The sequence below is a fragment of the Melopsittacus undulatus genome, chromosome 10, assembly GCF_012275295.1.
Source record: "Melopsittacus undulatus isolate bMelUnd1 chromosome 10, bMelUnd1.mat.Z, whole genome shotgun sequence".
Lineage (NCBI taxonomy): Eukaryota > Metazoa > Chordata > Aves > Psittaciformes > Psittaculidae > Melopsittacus > Melopsittacus undulatus.
This window is the reverse complement of record NC_047536.1, coordinates 24943681-24960978: the sequence shown is the minus strand read 5'-3', so window position 1 is coordinate 24960978 and position 17298 is coordinate 24943681. Positions and strand designations below refer to the sequence as shown.

At 37.1% G+C, this 17298-nt stretch overlaps 1 protein-coding gene across 2 annotated transcripts in view; it reads right to left on the bottom strand.

The window, feature by feature from the left end:
- Positions 1-17298, bottom strand: part of PRELID3B (PRELI domain containing 3B) — a 133608-nt gene that overhangs the window by 16045 nt on the left and 100265 nt on the right. The gene's annotated exons all lie outside the window — the stretch shown is intronic.

Here is a 17298-nt window from a genome sequence, read left to right as displayed (position 1 = left end):
GAATTTAATTTAGTTACTGCAAAATCACTCTTCCTTTTATAAATGTGTATTTCAGTGTGTCATACAGGTCTTAATTCTTGCTGATAAAATTAGAGGAGTACTTTCAAAACCACCTGGACACTCATACAAGGAATTTGCATGGATTTAAACAAAAGTTAACTACATCTACCTGTAAGAAAGACCCTTCTTTAGAAAAGTGATGGTGAATATTCTCTTTAGTTCAATATTCATCTGATTATTTCAATAATTGTGAGGATCAAAAACATGAAAAAAAATGTCTGCAGAATTAGGACTTAGGCAAATCTCAGATGTTGAATCTTTTCTGTGCTCACTTAGAAAAGACTTCCTTCAAAAAGTAATTCCTACCTCGTCTGCTTATAGTCTTGTTTTTTTTAAGGCCTATATTGACAGTATGGTATGTCACCTGCTTTTTAATTAGTGTATTTTGCTGTAGCCTGTTAGGGAATCCAAGAAATGGGTGTGCATTTCAAAAACCTGAAATACTAAAAAATAAAGATCAGAAAATCTGTTTCCTGAAAAACATGGCTATAAATGGAGAGAAGGAGAACAATATTAGCCTCACTGGAACAATCACAATTTAGGGAGATGAACAAAATGGAATTATACCTGTCAGCTTTGGTAGTTAAATTGAGCAAATCAATTTATTCTGTCTTTTCAGAAATAATATGAGAAAGCACCAAGAGCTCTGACAGTTCATGGAGATTACTGACTAAGCCAAGGGGGAATACCACTGCTGCAAAGATGGAATCTTTTCACAGGTAACCGTCTAGATAACAAACTCTTCTCTATGGCAGTAGTGAATAGAACAACAAAATAAATTATGACACATAACATGCACACCTTGTAAATATTTTGACGGAAAAAGAATAAAATTCTGTGTTGACTTCCTAATTGTCCTGTTACATATCCCAAAAGTGGAATGCGAAGTTTTGCATGGGCAGTTTGCATGAGAGTTTAGAGCTGGCCTACAAGCTGCACCAGGCCCAACAGCTCCTCATTCTTGTGGCTGTGCTGTCAGACTGCACACAGTCATGTTTGTGGCCCCCCTTTCTGGGGGTGGAGATTTGATGGGCTAATTTTCATGTTTTTTAAGCTAACTTCAAGAACACGGTAGTTTGATTTAGGAAAGAGAAAGTGCCTAAGGAGTCAAACTCAAGGCTAAATTAGGAGGACATGACAAAAACATTACTCCATTTAAATGATGGTAAGAGCTGAGGTATCACTGCATCACTGGCCTTATGAGGGGAAATTAGCTGTGTTTCAAAACTGACATGTTTCCGAGTAGTTTTTGTTTTCCTGCTTCCCTGAAGCTCAGTGGAGGTATTTGAATTTTATCAATGAATTAATGATATTTGGATGTTTTCTTTATACATGTTAAAATGTTCTCTCTAGTTATCTTTTCAGTGTTAGGAAATGTTCCCATTACAAGCTGTAATAACCAGTATTTTGTATGGAATATAGAGGTGGGATATAACCTCCTTGGTGTAGAAGATTTTTATTAGGAAAAAAAAAAAGAAAGAGATAAAGATAGAAAGTGTGCATTTACAGTCTTAAATTGTAGTAACCATGTGGTATAATCAATATAATTAGCCACGAAGCTATTTACATCTGACAAGGGATAAATGACCACTAACTCAAAACCTTGTTATTCTGTCACAGATTCTGCAATGGCTTTACTCAAGAAAATAAAGAAATACTTATGCCCACAGAACTCTTGTGAAATAAGTAAGTTGTAGTATCTCAGCTGTTACAAATATGGAAATGTTGAGGAGATTTTCTCAAAGCTCTAGGATCAGCTAAGGACCTAATTCCCAGGAAGAAAAACAGTGGGAGTAGAGCTTCCAACTTACATGTATCTTTTTCAAGATATTAGATGGTTTTTGCAAGACAAAAGTATGGTTCACTTTGAATTAAAATTTCAGAATTCCCAATTCCCAGTTCAACCAGCTAAGCCCCAGTTCCTCACTGTGCCTTCGTATTTCCACTCAGGCATGCAAAGGAGTCCTTGCCCAGAACACATGGCTCAAAAGTTTGTTTCCCTGAAGTAGTTTTACTAATGATTGTTGGGGAGGAGAGACCATCTTTTCCTCTAAACCTCTGTAGATGCCAGAGATTTGGAAAGGTAATTATTGAAAGGACACTGTAATCTTAATATAAATTCTGTTCTAATTCTAATGTTGTATTTTTAATTTAGAGCAGCCTTGAGGTGTTAATAAAATTTTAAATACTTCAGAGAATTTAACTGAAAGGATAGTCTAGAAATGGATCTTTATGAACACAATAACTGAAATATATAACATGAGAACAGCTGTTCAGATGACTGTTTCCATAACAGCACAAGCTACACGAAGGTCCACAATGACACAGGATACTGTTTCTATGGTAATACAATGTTTAAGCCTCAAGGATACACAGAAAGTCCTTAGAAAAAGTAGAAACTAATATATAAATTAAAGGGATTTCCTTGTTTATACTTATCTGTGTCTAACCACTTGTCACTATTTTCTCATATCTAGATTGGAAACTTTCTAGGCTGGTGACTCTCTTTAGCTTGTATTTCTAAAGAAATAGGTGATATCCAGTCATTCTTTCTGTCCTCTTACGACTTTTTAAACTATGGGTTAATTTTAATCAAGTTAGACTGTGGGACTAGTATGTGTCTGCTGGCTGGGACTCACTAGACAGAGTGCAGAAACCCTGCTGCTTGGTCAGGCAGCCACAACAGGGGTGACTCCTAATTAGGGGGTGTGGGACAAGCTGTGCTGGGGCAGGAGGAAAGGGAGATACCAAAAAGGAAGGTTAAAGGTATAGAATATGGATTTATCGTGCTTTGTAAGGACTTCAAATAAGCAAGTACATTGTAAAAAATAAATTAGAAGTGTTAAAAGACAGCATAGTAACAATTTCAGCATGGTAGGAGTGTGCATACAGACAGACACGTGGAACAGCCTGTCTAGGAGTTTCAGTTTTTCTCTTAAGAAAACATGAGTTATGCCCCTGCTAAGTAACACTAGTTTTTAGCAACACTGGTGCTCTCAATTCTTTGTGCTTTTTCCATGTTCCTGTATCCTGAGTTGGCTAGATATCTGGCTGTAAAAATTCTGCCAGATTATTCATAATGGATCAATAACATGTTAGATGTTGGGGTTAACACCTCCCAGATCCACAACAGAACCTCTGCGTTTATTTGCAGGTGCCCATCAGAAATTAAAACTAATACAACTGAAAAACAGACTATTTTCAGTAATTTCAGCTCATATTTTGTGCCAAGACTAAGGCATTATAGAACAGGTGCTTGGAAATACAGCTTGTGCCAATGAGATGCTCATTCAATACAGAGTAATTGAAGCTCTCTTCATTACCACCCTATCACCTGGTACTTCAAAAGCAAAGCATGGTCAGGGAAACCTACAATTAAAAGTTAACTGTCACATTTCATTGCATTTATTTAAGGAATCTTTAGTAATTTGTAACAGAAGAACAAACAGGTGAAATCTCCAGTTTTGCATATAACTTATTAGCATGGACAGAAAACTGCATTTAAATACAACAGCAGCTTGCCCATTCCTGTCAAGAACTAAATAAGTTAGAATCCCATTTACAGAGTCTGAGTCTGGGTGCAGTGAGTGTTTGGATGCTGAAGACTTCTTAGCATGTACCCAGTATTTCAGGACAAGGAGATAACAAATGTTAATAGCTGAAAAACTGCTGATACAGTTTTGGTGTCTGCTTTTGAAAATGGGAGCCATTAGTGGTGTCAATAAAATACAAAAAGTCATGGTAATCCAATTACTGCTATTTTAAAACACAGGTTGCTTTGTAGCTATGGAAACAAAAATGCAGACATTAATGAGCAAGGGGGGAAAAAAAATAGGTGTTTCCTTGACAACAGATAGAAGCATAGCTCCATGAAACCCAAAGGAGAGAATGACAGAAATATCTTTTACCATGATATACAACTGAAATACAAGTCCAGTGCAATAATATACTTCACTCTGACAGGAAGCTACAAGTACTCTTTTCACACGACCACTTCCCATCTTTATATTGAAGTTGTTCAGTAGTGTGAGGCATTCTGTATGTTTCACTGATCATCTTCATGCGGGTGAAAATTCGAACGGCATGCTCAAGCCTGTGATAAGAACTGGGACGCCTGTGTGGCATGCATGGAGCAGGTGAGTGTTTTACACAGCATGCCGAAAAAACTTATCAGGCAGCAAGGACAAGACATAATCAATAGGTACCAAGCCTGAGACTGACCGAGTGCTTTGCCATGGGGGTGTGAGTAGTGTGCTCCACAGGAAGCTAACCATGGGCAGAGTACAGAGTGTACTATTGCACACCTGGGCACTGAAGAGCAGCTGTTCCCTGGAGTGCATCATAAATTCTGTGTACATTATACATAGAGTACTTTTTTCCCAGCGAAGAGCTGTGTAAATATTAGGTAAGATCAAGAAAGGGATACAAGGAATGTGCAACTTTAACTTCATTACTAAAATATAGCAGGCAGCTCTCACATAATCCAAAAGAAGAGGAACTCAGCATTGTTCAAAGACAATAAAATGAGAGGAATTTTGGTAGAGGTAAATTGAGAGGACACCATTAAGATTATAGAGCTGTTTTTCAGTGGATAGCACACAGCATAATAGAATGTAAAATATTTATATATATATAAAATATAAAATGTAAAATAATGTAATAAAATTAATACATAGACGTGTTAATTGGCAGATTTCCCACAGGCATTTTGGAAGGACTGAATCTTCAAGAACCAGGTCTTCCTTCCACTCTATCCAGCCTATAGTATTCAGAGCATTCACAGTGGGTGGGAAAGTATATCAATCAGTTCAAAAACCTAAATTGTTTTGTGTCTGTAGCAATCAAAAGCTGGATACTAAGCTACAGGAAAGTAAGGTTTCCTTGACAACATGTTGAGAAAAAAACACAACTACATAGAACTACATAAACTATGTAAACCTGCATAAAAACTTAAGGTGAAAACAACAACAAAATAATTGAGTTGGCTGCATGGTGTGGAACATGGGCTTACCTCGGTGACTGGTATTGGCCTGGGGTCATGGTGACAGGACTGCTGTTTCTACAGTCCTAGTTGATGCTTTAATGATTTTTGACATTGATCTGAAAGTTGGTTCAAATGATCAATGACCTTGTCAAATTCTAGTCCCATTTTCCATAAAGTACATTTAAGCTTGTGTAGCTGGTGGCTTTTAGAGCATTTCTGAATGCTGTCAGAAACCCTCAAGTTATGTTTTTCTATGACAAACAAGAAACAGATGGAAAAATTAGGATGACTATACTCTAGTTTGTGCATATGTAAGAAGCAGCCCGCCTTAGTGACCTTTTGAGTTGCAGCAACTGTTACTCTGAAAGCTTCATTGCTTTTAAGTGCATCATAATTGTAATTATTCATATTTGTGAGTGATAAGCCTGAAAATATTATAGTTCTAGCAGTCTAAAAGACCTGGGAAGACCTTTCATATTCCTTCTGCAAAACATCTATTTTGTAGAGAAAGCACAATAGCATATTTCACTTTTTAACCTTCTAACTGTCAGCAAAAGAATGACTTAAGCAAGGAGGAGTAATAGGAGCTCTCGTCATATCTACCCTGTCACCTGGTACTCTAGAAGCAAAGCTAGACTCACACATCTGCTTTTTCTCTAAGATGTTTAAGTTTTTTCTTGGGTTGTAGCCTATCCTTGTGAATTAATCCATAAAACAGCTTTCAGGAGACCTGCTTATGCTGAATTAATACTAAAACCTCAAACCAAGTAAAACCCTAAATCAAGCCTGTATGATGATGATGATTCAGCATTTAGAGCCTTACCTAAAACATATTAAATCTCAATTTGCAAAAAAGCTCTGTGGGATTTTAATGGGAGATGGTTTGAGGCTAGCCTTCCCTCCCATGTCTGCATGGATGTGAAAATAATGCAAGCACTTTAAAGAAGAAATTCAGTTCTTAGGAAATGTTCAAGTTGTAAGCACAACCAGCTGAATCTTTTCATTTTTATGATTGCCTTAGCATTTTCTCAGCAGCCCTCAAGTCTAATTCTCTATGGGATCTATTACTTTTGCCTTGTGTTTTATTTTTCTCCTTGTACTGGCTTTTCTTTGGCAAGTAGACCCACGTTTGTTTCTCATGAAGCTGTCTCTCTCCCTTTTGCTGTTCAAGCACATTTTTGCCTTAAAGTTCTTTTCTCTTGGACTTTTTTTTCAGTAGGGCCTGACCAATACATGAGCGGTTACATTTCTCTTTAGGTGGTGGTTCTTGCTGTCTCAACAAACAGACCAAAGTGCCATATGAATCTTAATAGTTGCTATGCAGTATTGAAATTAAGTCAATAGTTGGATGTCAATTTACTAAAATGCTTTTCATTCCTCCTGCTTTAAATATTACTCGTTTTCATTTTTTTCTCAGATTCTTAATAATTGCTTTAAAAGATTCTGTCAATTTACAGAGCTCGATCTTTGGGGGAAAAAACCCCATGCTAAGTACCATGGTGGAAATGTGCCTTTGGTCAAATGGAAGTTTTGCTGTTAACCACAACTTCTGTACATTCAAACTTAGGAGTTCACATCTATAAAGGTCACCACATCTGTGTGATGACTGATAGCAATATTATGTAATGCTTCTTCATGGGACTAGTCCTCAGAGGAGGATTAGGTACATTCAGACATTCCAGATGTTATTTTATCTGCAGCAAAGTGGCCAGTACTGTGGCAGAAATGATGAATGCTGCAGTGGCTTGGAAATACAACTACTAGAGTCACTGTATGTAGTTGTTCATGACATACTGAAACAAAACTAACTAACACACACCTTTTAGAGTTACTACCTTGGGCTGTGTATTTTGCTACTACAGTTTTCAAACTGGGTCAAGAAAATTGTAATTAGTTGGGGTTTTTTTAATATGACTTCAAGGATTCAAATGACACTACTCACTAACTGCACAGTGTTAACTGGGCAAAATGTGTCTTCACTTAGCAGAGAGTACACAGAGATTAATTTAGAATTTAGAGAAAAAGTAACATGAAAGGTAAAACCTGTCTTTTGCACTTCTATACACACCAAAAATTTACAGTGCTAGAGAAATTACCAGTTTTACTTAATTGATTTAAGCAATTTCAGTTTCAATCTACAGCATATTGTACAGTTGCCCTCAGTCTGCATGAATATAACCCTGATGGGAGCCATATTTCTTTTCTTTCTCTAAACACACACTTTTCTGTATCAGCTGAGGCCACAGACATTTCTCTGGCAAATTTTTCCTGAAGCTGACCTCAGCTAGTTTATATGTGAAAGAAGAATTGAAGCATCTATAGGGATGCTGGGGAGGGACTCTTCATTAGGGACTGTAGTGACAGAACAAGGGGTAATGGGTTCAGACTTAAACAGGGGAAGTTTAGATTGGATATAAGGAAGAAATTCTTTACTGTTAAGGTGGTGAGGTGCTGGAATGGGTTGCTCAGGGAGGTTGTGAATGCTCCATCCCTGGCAGCGTTCAAGGCCAGGATGGACGAAGCCTTGGGTGATATGGTTTAGTGTGAGGTGTCCCTGCCCATGGCAGGGGTGTTGGAACTGGATGATCTTAATGTCCTTTCCAACCCTAACTATTCTATGATTCTACTGCAGCTAGTAGCCAGATCCCACTTAATACCAAGTCAGGCTGTGCTTCTGTGTATTAGTAGTAATATCTCTTTGGCAGTTGTACCAGATAGATATAAAACTGAAGATTGTTTTTAATTCACTGTAGTGAGATTCATATGTAGTGAGATAACTGCCTTTATCAGATTCTTTGTTAAAGTTTGGGATTACTAGTCTCAAGTCCAGTCTTGCTGTTTTTACTCATACACTGACTTACGATTTGGCATTCAGCTCTGGGTCATTGACACTGGGATCTCTCCGCTGATTCCTTCACACCATGTCCAGGATATGGGGTAAAGAACTGCCATTGATACTATGTAGCACTAAACAGCAATATGAGCATCACAAAGTGTCTCCTCTCTTTCCCCATTGCCTAAGTATCTGGATGCCCTGCTTTTTTGTTCTCTGTCAGCAGAATACCAAATGCAATAGAAATCCTGGTTGATTTGGGGCTCATCTGAATATTTGAGAAAATGCACACCTAAACCATTGCATTCAAGAATGCATACGCCTTGTGTCCAAGCACACGGTTTTCAAGCTGGATGTCTTCTCTCATACATACATGAATACAGGTATTTAAGAAGGGCTCATCCCTTACTGTCATGGAGCAGCAAGTCATAAAGGTTTCTTGAAGTTTTTAAGCTTCTTCCTAAAACTGTTTTGTCTCAATTTAAGTCTTCATGGTCAGAAATATGTTTGAGAAGTGTTCTTGTTTGTCTGATAAAAGAGTTCCACCTGTCTCTCCCAAACCCAGTGTATTCATAACCATTTAAATTCATGTTCTCTTGCAATAGCAATTGTATTTTAGTTTGAATAGCATTTTCCTCTCACTCCCATGATACTGTAGAGAACAGTCCCTTTGTCTCACTCCTGTTGGTATCCATCATAGCCAGTAGTTACAACAAACACTGAAGCCTGTTTTCTGCCTGATTGGGATGAGGAAGCCTGGCACATTGCTGGACTGCTGAACACAAATGGGCTACCAGGATGTCTAATTTCTCCTTGGCTATGTTTTGTGGAATATTCAAGGAAATTGTCATGGTCTAAGATTTCCTGTCTGGTTGGTTGTGGAGTGGCTTCTCTATCTATTGTACCATAACACTTGATGCTATCAAGATTTGGGTACCTATTTAGCATATAAAAGGCAGAAATATAAGTGTCCTCTGAATACTTTTACTGTGGAAATCTGGATGTGTTTTGGAATACAAGGTCTTTAGGTTAATTAAAAAAAAAAATAGCAGCAAACCCCATAACCAAGTGGTCACAGTGTGAAATCAAAACATGCCTAAATACCTAATTCACCTTTTTTTTTTTTTTTAATTTAGAGGCTGAAGAAAAAACTTGACTGGATTTTATCTGCTACATGAAAAAAACTCCACACATAAACCCCACCAAAGAAACCTCAGGAAAAGATGACAGAAAAGACAGCAATAATTTTTCATTTGTGTCTGATGGGGTTGTGTTGTTTTTATGTTTTTAACTGTTTGCAAATCTTCAGTGTAATGGTTTCAAACCCAGTCGTGTCGTTTCTTTACGCCCACACACAGAGCTGCAGTAGTGCAGACACTGTAGCAGCAAACCATATTACCAGCATCGGCCATTAAAACTCTTCCTACACCAGGCGTGGGCTGGCTTCACCTCCTCCTCTCTCCGCACACACCCCACCACCCACCTGTCAATTTTCACATGCTTAAAAAAAAAGAGAAGAGAAAGACACTGAAAAAAGAAAACAGGATGCTGCTTTTCTTCCAACGCTATTCCAGAGACCTGAACCTCTCCAGCTGCCTCTGAATTGGCCACCAAAAGGTTAGCAAGTGTTTTGTTATCATTCTATGCAGAGAGAGAGATAATTAAATTCTAGATAGCGAGACAGAAATTTAAAAGTTACCATTTTCTTAATGTGATGGTTCTTTCACTTAGCAATGAGAAAGATTTTTTCCTGTAACACACAGCATTTTCCTGTCCCCACTTCTGCTTTTAAGAGGGCTTTAATCACTATTCCTTCATCATTTAGTCCAACCTCCTAAACTTTAAAAGATGGATTAGGGTTATTATTTTCTGTTAGAGCAACCTGTTGATTATAGACTGCTGGCTGGAGGCTGTTAACTCTTTCCTAACAAGGGAAATGCACAGGAGTGAATTTGATCAAAGGACAAAAGCCTGGAAATCTTTTGAGGTTTTTAGATTTTGTGAGCACTAACAATCCCTTTTTTTTTGTCCATTGTGAAGCCAACAACAGTGTTACAAAACCAACAGATGTGTTTGATCAGTTTCTTTTTAGCAAGAAGTGGTGTCAATTTTAAATAAAGACATAAAATAAACTAGAAAGCATTTCTTATGGCTGGACCTGAGAAAAGTACCAGCATGAGAAGTAGAATAGGAAATATTCTCTCATACAAATTGCATGAAGAGATCAAAGGGCCAATACAATGTTCACTTATACTCTAAAATGTATTTTAGCTAAAAATGTTCTTATTGATTTAAGACTTTTGAATGTTTTCATTTATGGATATTCAAGAAAAAGAGAACCAAAAAGATAGAAAACTATACTGATGATCAAAGCGGTGCTATTCTAGAGCAAAGGAAAAGTATTACAGACCACACTCTTCTTCACAGGTTTTAATACTGTATTCTGGTACAGTGTTTAAAAAAAATAAATAAACTAATTTTGCTGATACCACACCATTGTGGAAGTGCAATGTCAAAAATATTTGTCCTCAGGATATGGTACAAGAAATTCTAGGTTCAATCAAGATGATTCCTTGTTGTTTTGCACTATTCTAACAAGAAGCAGGGCAAAACTTCAGGAACAATGACTTCTTAACAAGTAGCAAGATTTCTGAAAGTCACAGTTTGAGCAAGAAATGTTGTCATTGAAAGCCTGTGAGGGTTTCAGGAAATTAGATAGTCACACATTTTCAGCCTCACTCTGCAGGGAACTGAGGCTCTCAACTTTTTTATTATGGTTATAGCAGTGTGCACACTGCTGGTGGAACTTGCAGCCTTGTAAGATCAGATACATCCCTTAAGAGCAAGTGAAAAGGTGAAGTCACTACTTCTGTTATGAGACGTTTCAAGGTATGAAGTTTCTCAGTTTGAGAAAAGGGAAAAGGCAGAAATAGTTTTGAAGTACAGCAAGATTAACTGTAATTTCTGGGCTGATTCAGAAATGTATCAGTTCCATTTTGCTATTTTGAATTGAGGACTAGAAAGTGTCAGAATTAGGGTAGGGTGCACTCCCAAACTTTTCTTTTTCATTAAACCAGTAGTGTTTAAAGCACCTGTGGGACACTATTACACTAATATTTAAGTAGAAGTTTTGTTCAGTCAGTTAGGGGAGTTCAGGAACACCTTGTTCTAGCCATCAGTGGTAGGCTAGCAACTTAGAAGTGATGATTCCAGTATCTGTATCTTCTGCTGACGATAAGGAGTTGTGTGCTGTCATCATTGTCATCCTTGTCTTCATAAGAAAAATTAACAGTTTACAATCCTGTAAGTTGCTTTCTCTTAATATAAGTTTGTAAAGTACTTTAAATCATGTAGTTGGTGGGGTTTTAAAAATCTATTTCCTTATTAGTATAGGATATTTATTGCTACTTTCACTTGATCACATCTTTGACTAACACCCTCTAGGTATCTTTGAAGGATGCAGGGCTTTATAGACACCTGAAGAAGCTCTTTCCACAGGTTCTTGGACCCTAGAAATGCACACCAGTGGTGTGTGGGTTTAAGATCTGAACTGAGAGTGAAGTACAGTATAACATCACATGCTCCCCAACTGTGTAGTATCTGGCAGTAGGCTTGTCTTCATAGATAGTTAAGCCAAATATTTTGCTGTATATTGAGCCAACTGAAGTTAATCAGGTTTCTCTGAGCAGGATAATGCTTTGAACTTAAATGGATATAAGTAGTCTTACATAGAGATTCCAGCTTAAGAAGTGACGCCCAAAAATAGATTGGTTAGTCAGAGAAAACAAAAATCACTTAATTTCAAATAGAACTAATGCAGTGTAATAGTGGTCTTCTGTATTAAGTGTACAGTTCAAATACTTTTAGCCATTACAGCATCCATGTAAATGGGAAGAATCATAGATGCTGTGGGGTCTAGCAGATTCAAGTCACTTATTCAAGATTTAGAGATTTTACATCAAGCTTCAAAAGACTTTGCTGAGCCCTGAAACTTGTGTGATAGTGGTAAACATCCATGCAGTCACTTGCTTTAGCTGTAACTTGCTTTATTCAATTACTGCTTCTTTAAGCCTGTCGGGATAAGAAGTTTTCAGTTTTAGCATTTAGAATTTGATATGCTGCTGAGTCTTCTAAGTAATGAATTTAAAAAGATTATATATTTTTTAGAGTTGTCCCTAGTTCCAGCATACTGCTGTAATTATTAGGGCTGTTTAAAGTGTTCCTTTTAGTTAAGTTCACCTTAACTTAAAATAATAATAGTCTCAAAGTGGAACAAAATATAATGGACTTCAGATATGAGATAAAACTGAAGAGAAACTACTTGTGACTGGTTATGTAAAATGCCCATAATCATCTGTTTGTATGATTTGATTCCTGCCAGGATTCTATTCTAAGATGTGCATCTTTTTTTTTCTGTTAGTTTGTTGACTGTAGCATGCACTACTCCTCCAGAAGATCTCACTTATATGTGATAATCCATTCCTTTAGGAAAGTATCTCCCAGGAGAGCTGAAACTAGCTGCTGCAAGTAGTTTTATCCATATGGACAGAATGAGTCTGTGGATAAGCAGCATGAGTAATTGTAAAGTAGTTCACAGTGTCAAGTAGTTTTCTAGATTCACTGATTTTGAGCATTTGCAGTGCTATTACCAATTACTGGGAGCAGTTAAGGGTGCAATAGAAACTAGAAGGATTTTAAGCTACAATACTAGGCCCTGTAAAAGGCCTTTTATTTTTTTTTTGTGTGTGTGTGTCCTGAATAACTAAATGACAGGCAAGAAAGACAGGAAGAATAAGAAAAATATTTCTCCACCTCCCAGATTAGAAGCCTACTAAAATAGGGTCCAGAAACAAACTAAGAGCAATCCAAACAGCAGGCAAAACTCTCCAAGATCAAAAAAGCTGCATAGAGTGAAGATCCACTGATACATCTGGCATTAGACTGTCATCTGAATTACTAAAAGAAAGAGCTTCCACTATGGTGTATATTGGACAATCTTAACTTTACAGTTTCACCAGTATAAAATTACAAAATACAGGCTGCAGCCATCTGAACTGGACAGGTGCTCATCAGAGCAAGGTTAAAAGCTACATTTTCCGTAATACAGTGTTCCTAAGGAATTTTTACAGGCTAGATATGCTGATTTTGTAACATAATAGGAAATGCATGTTCCAGTTTGGGATTCAGTCTAATAGCAGGAGGAAGTAGTCATTTGTAGTACCTATTTTAAACGTTGTTGGCTTAAAGAACAGCTGCCCCCTAACAGGACACCCTGGCTCTGCTGTCCGCTTTACCTGAGCACTCATTAGGAAGTAAACCCACAAATAAAATGTAAACCTCTTCTCACTTCTTTTGATTGTCCCCTATCCTGTTTTCCTGATAGCTTTTCACAAATTTTAGGGAAGTTTGTTGAACATGACCTAAACACTTTTAACATTCTCAAAGTATTTTCCCTCCTGGCTACTGCTTTTTTACCCTAATGCAGAGCACCATTCAAAGAAGCTGGTGGGTAATACCCATGCTGGATAAGCTTATAATTTCAAACGTAGCAAGTGTCTTTATCTACCATTTTCCTTTTTTCCAATACATTTTAAGAGAGACCTTTACTGTAAAGTTACCAGCAAATTATATTTAAGGGTATAAAGAAAACAATCTACCATTGTGTCAGTGTGTGTCACTGAATAATATGACTGTGTACAGTGCATGAAACACCTGTGTTTTGAAGACAGTTGATTCTGTTTAGAGGTTCCTACACGAACAGTGATAAAGGATATGAAGAGAGTGAAATGCTACTTCATTTTCTTCTGTTTCATCTCTTCCTGTTTTGTGAAGGTTGTTACAGTGACAGCAATGTAAAAAAAAAAGAAAAACCCAACTTCCTACTTCTAATCTGTTTCAAGTATTTGTCCTCGTTTCTCTCTGCTTGCATCAAGTATTGACAGACACGAGACTTCTTTTGCTGATGCCTGGCTCAATAAAAGGTATGTGAGCTGAAATTATTTAGAGACTCATGGGGATTCCACTTCTGTATGCTCTCTGATGTTATTTTTAAGGTAGGGAGCACCAAAAGCTTTTAAAAAAGGCAGACTTCCAATATAGTATATTATGTACGTTTAGAATGTTGAAAAGCTGCTTCTCTGTGGTTACAAAATTAATGCTGTCATGTCTAGAGATTATACCTGCCAACCAAGCCAGGTGATTGATTGCTGCTTCTGCTTCAAGACTATGACACTCCTTTCAATGGTGTGTCCCAAAATTATATGTAAGTGCAGGAAATAAGTAGTTATATGTTTATTTAATGATTTTAGTAACAGTGATGGGCAGTCGAGCATGCATTTATGTGTGCCATGTAGAAGACAAAAATCTTTTGGTTGCATAATCCGAGATTATGATAACAGTGCTGATAAAATGAAGCAAGCTTTGTACAATATATTTGTAATTTAGGAAATAATATATACAAAAGAGGAACACATTGGATTTTAAATGAGTTTTTTGTACTACCCTTCCCTCTTATTAGATTACTTTATACTTATATACAGAGTAAGATTTGCCATCTAAAACTACTCCACCCTTTGATTTTTCAGTGTTCCATAGACCTACCTGTGCTGTGTACCTGAAGATATAATTCAAGCTAGGAACAGAGTAACTGTATGTAAGTGGAATTTTACTGAACAGTTTTGATGGCTTAAGAAACTAATTTAGAAAATTTTGGACTGGCCAAATCCTGCTTTTAATTTTTAATTTTTCCTTATCTAATCAGGATCAAGTTTTTATACAAGTAGTTCAATGCCACAAGTTACAAATTGAGCTCAGAACATCAGGTACATGCTCAGTAACAGAACCTGACAATCATCAATGGAAGTTTTCCTACTTTAGGGAAGGACTACTGAGAGTTAGCCTTGGGGTACAATTAGTTTGAGATAAGCTATTTTTGTGAATGTACAAAGAAATAGAGTGTTGGTTTTTTTGTATGTAAAAGACAGTTGTGAAAAGTATGATCGTAGTTGCCACAGTAGAATGCAAGCCACAGAAGCTTCACTTAGGAAGAAAGTATGTTTTGTTTGCTGTGAAAAGCAGCAAGCTGCCACAGCTGGTAGAAATGTATTATTAAACTCTTGAAAGTAATGAGAGTGTGTGTCACCATTTAGTTTAATTGTTTAGCATTAGTTAAAACCTCCCTTTAAATTTTCTGTAATCAGTTAGGTATTGTCTTTGTGGAACATTACAGAGCAACGAAATGATTCTCAGAATTACACTGTATTTTGGGTCCCAGAAATTTACCAGAAAAAGCAAAATCACACAGAGAATCTGGTACCTTGGAACTACAGGATTCATCCACCGCCAGTCCTACTAATGTACAGGCTGGCCTTGAAGGGCCCCTCAACTACCCATGTGCATGAGGATATTCAAAGACAGAACATAGTTTGTGCTTATTGGGATGGAAATGTAAATTCCACATTTCCACACTTCTGTCCAGGGGAAGAAGGGGAGCATCAATACTATGGCTTGTTTCATCTCTATGGTACTTGTTACGTGTTCTAGCTACATGGTGTTCAGAATTCACTTTTCTTCTGAGAGTCTTGTCTCTGCAGTGTGCTTTTTCCCCTCAACTTTTCTTTATTTTCACATCTTTGGGAGAACTACTGCCTGCTTAGTTTATGAGTACCATTGGCTTGTGTCTAATCACTTACTGCTTGTCTTATTGTATGCTGTATTTAAATTGCTATAAATAAAGGTGACTGTATAGCTTAAGAACCATCTTAAATGGACTTGAAATATCTATAACCTCACTTTGAAAACTAGAGAAATCCACTTTTATCCCATAGTGTTAACCACACTGCAGAATATGGATAACAATTCCTTTAACAAGCCATTGTTCTTTGGAGAAGAGGCAAAATCTAACATGTTGCTGTGTGCAGATCTGTTCATTTTGCACACAGTGGCTCATCAGCAGTTTTGTTGATGCACGTAATGGATGCAGAGGCACTAATGGCCTTGCTTATGACTAGAAGGAAAGTCAGAGGACACATCCCAGGGACTGTGTTTGTTGGTGTTTGACTCCATTTTCCCGATTCTTACAATAAGCAAGTTTCAGAAGGAAACTGGAAGAAGCCTTGGCTGTGAAACATAAATTGCCAGGCAGCAACAGAACTTCCAGAAGTGGTGCAGAGTGGGGAGCACAAAGCAATAGCTGCCAGTTTCTTGGTACCTTAGTGTTGTGTTTGCTCAAGGAGGGAAATATTTACAATTGCATTGTGAGCCACACATAGGGATGAAATAATAATTTGTATTAAAGGCAATATCCTAATATGGAAAACCTTTTCCTTTGCAGAAGATAACCAAGAGAGTTGCTTTCTTTTTCAGTGTCAATGCTTTGTACATTTAATATGAAAACTACCTGAATTCCTACTCAATTTAATGAGATGCTAATTACATTTATTACTGAGTGTATAACTTTCTGACCTTAACCTGTCCTATTTGATCATTAATATAAAGTTATTTTCCCATTTTTTTCAGTTGTGACGTGAGTGAGATATTATCATTTTCAGTTGTGAAGTAATAGAACGTCTCTTGGATCTCCATCCAACTTTATATCAACTTAGCAGATTTAGTAGCCTCTCTAATGATAGCCAAGGCATACTCCAAAACGATTACATTGAGTTTGCCATTTCTCCTTTACGTGAATTATTTGCAAAATTCTCACTACCTGTGTGCAACAGAGATACTGCTTTAACTAGGGGTAACATCATATGTGTGTGTGTCATATGGAACCTGTCTCAATTTCAAACAATTTTGAGCAAATACTGTTTCTCTGTAATGATTACCTAATAAAATGATCTGAGGAAGGCACAGAAACACCACGACAGGTTATGCAGTAAGACAACAAATTGCAGATTTCACATTTCGCCACTGATTATATTATTTCAAATGGGGTTTTTATGACTGCACAAGAACAGCCTATTACTGCTAACAGCCAGTGGATACAGAGCTGTGAGTACAGCTGAATAAGAACTTAAACAAACATTCACAGATCACCTTCTATTTCTCACCCAAACTGTAATTACAAGAGGTTATGCTGATGCCTCTATCAGCTCTTCCGGAGATAATTTTCGACTAGCTTATTTTGACAGTTTCCTAGTTTGTTTCTAACAAAGAAAACAGACAAGATACATGTTGCTTAAACTCTGGACCAGCAGCACTCTGAACTTTTTCCAAAAACTGTGTCTGCAAAATGTTTTAATCTGGAATTGGAAGCATCTAAACCCAAGCAGTGTATCATAGTATTGCCTTTAATTAGAGAAAATTAATCTGGGCTACACAAAAGAGAGCTTTAATTTATTCCATTATTTGCCTCTGATACCATCTTTTCTATGTTATACATATTTATGTGCATCTCCCTTGTACAAGACACAAATTTCAT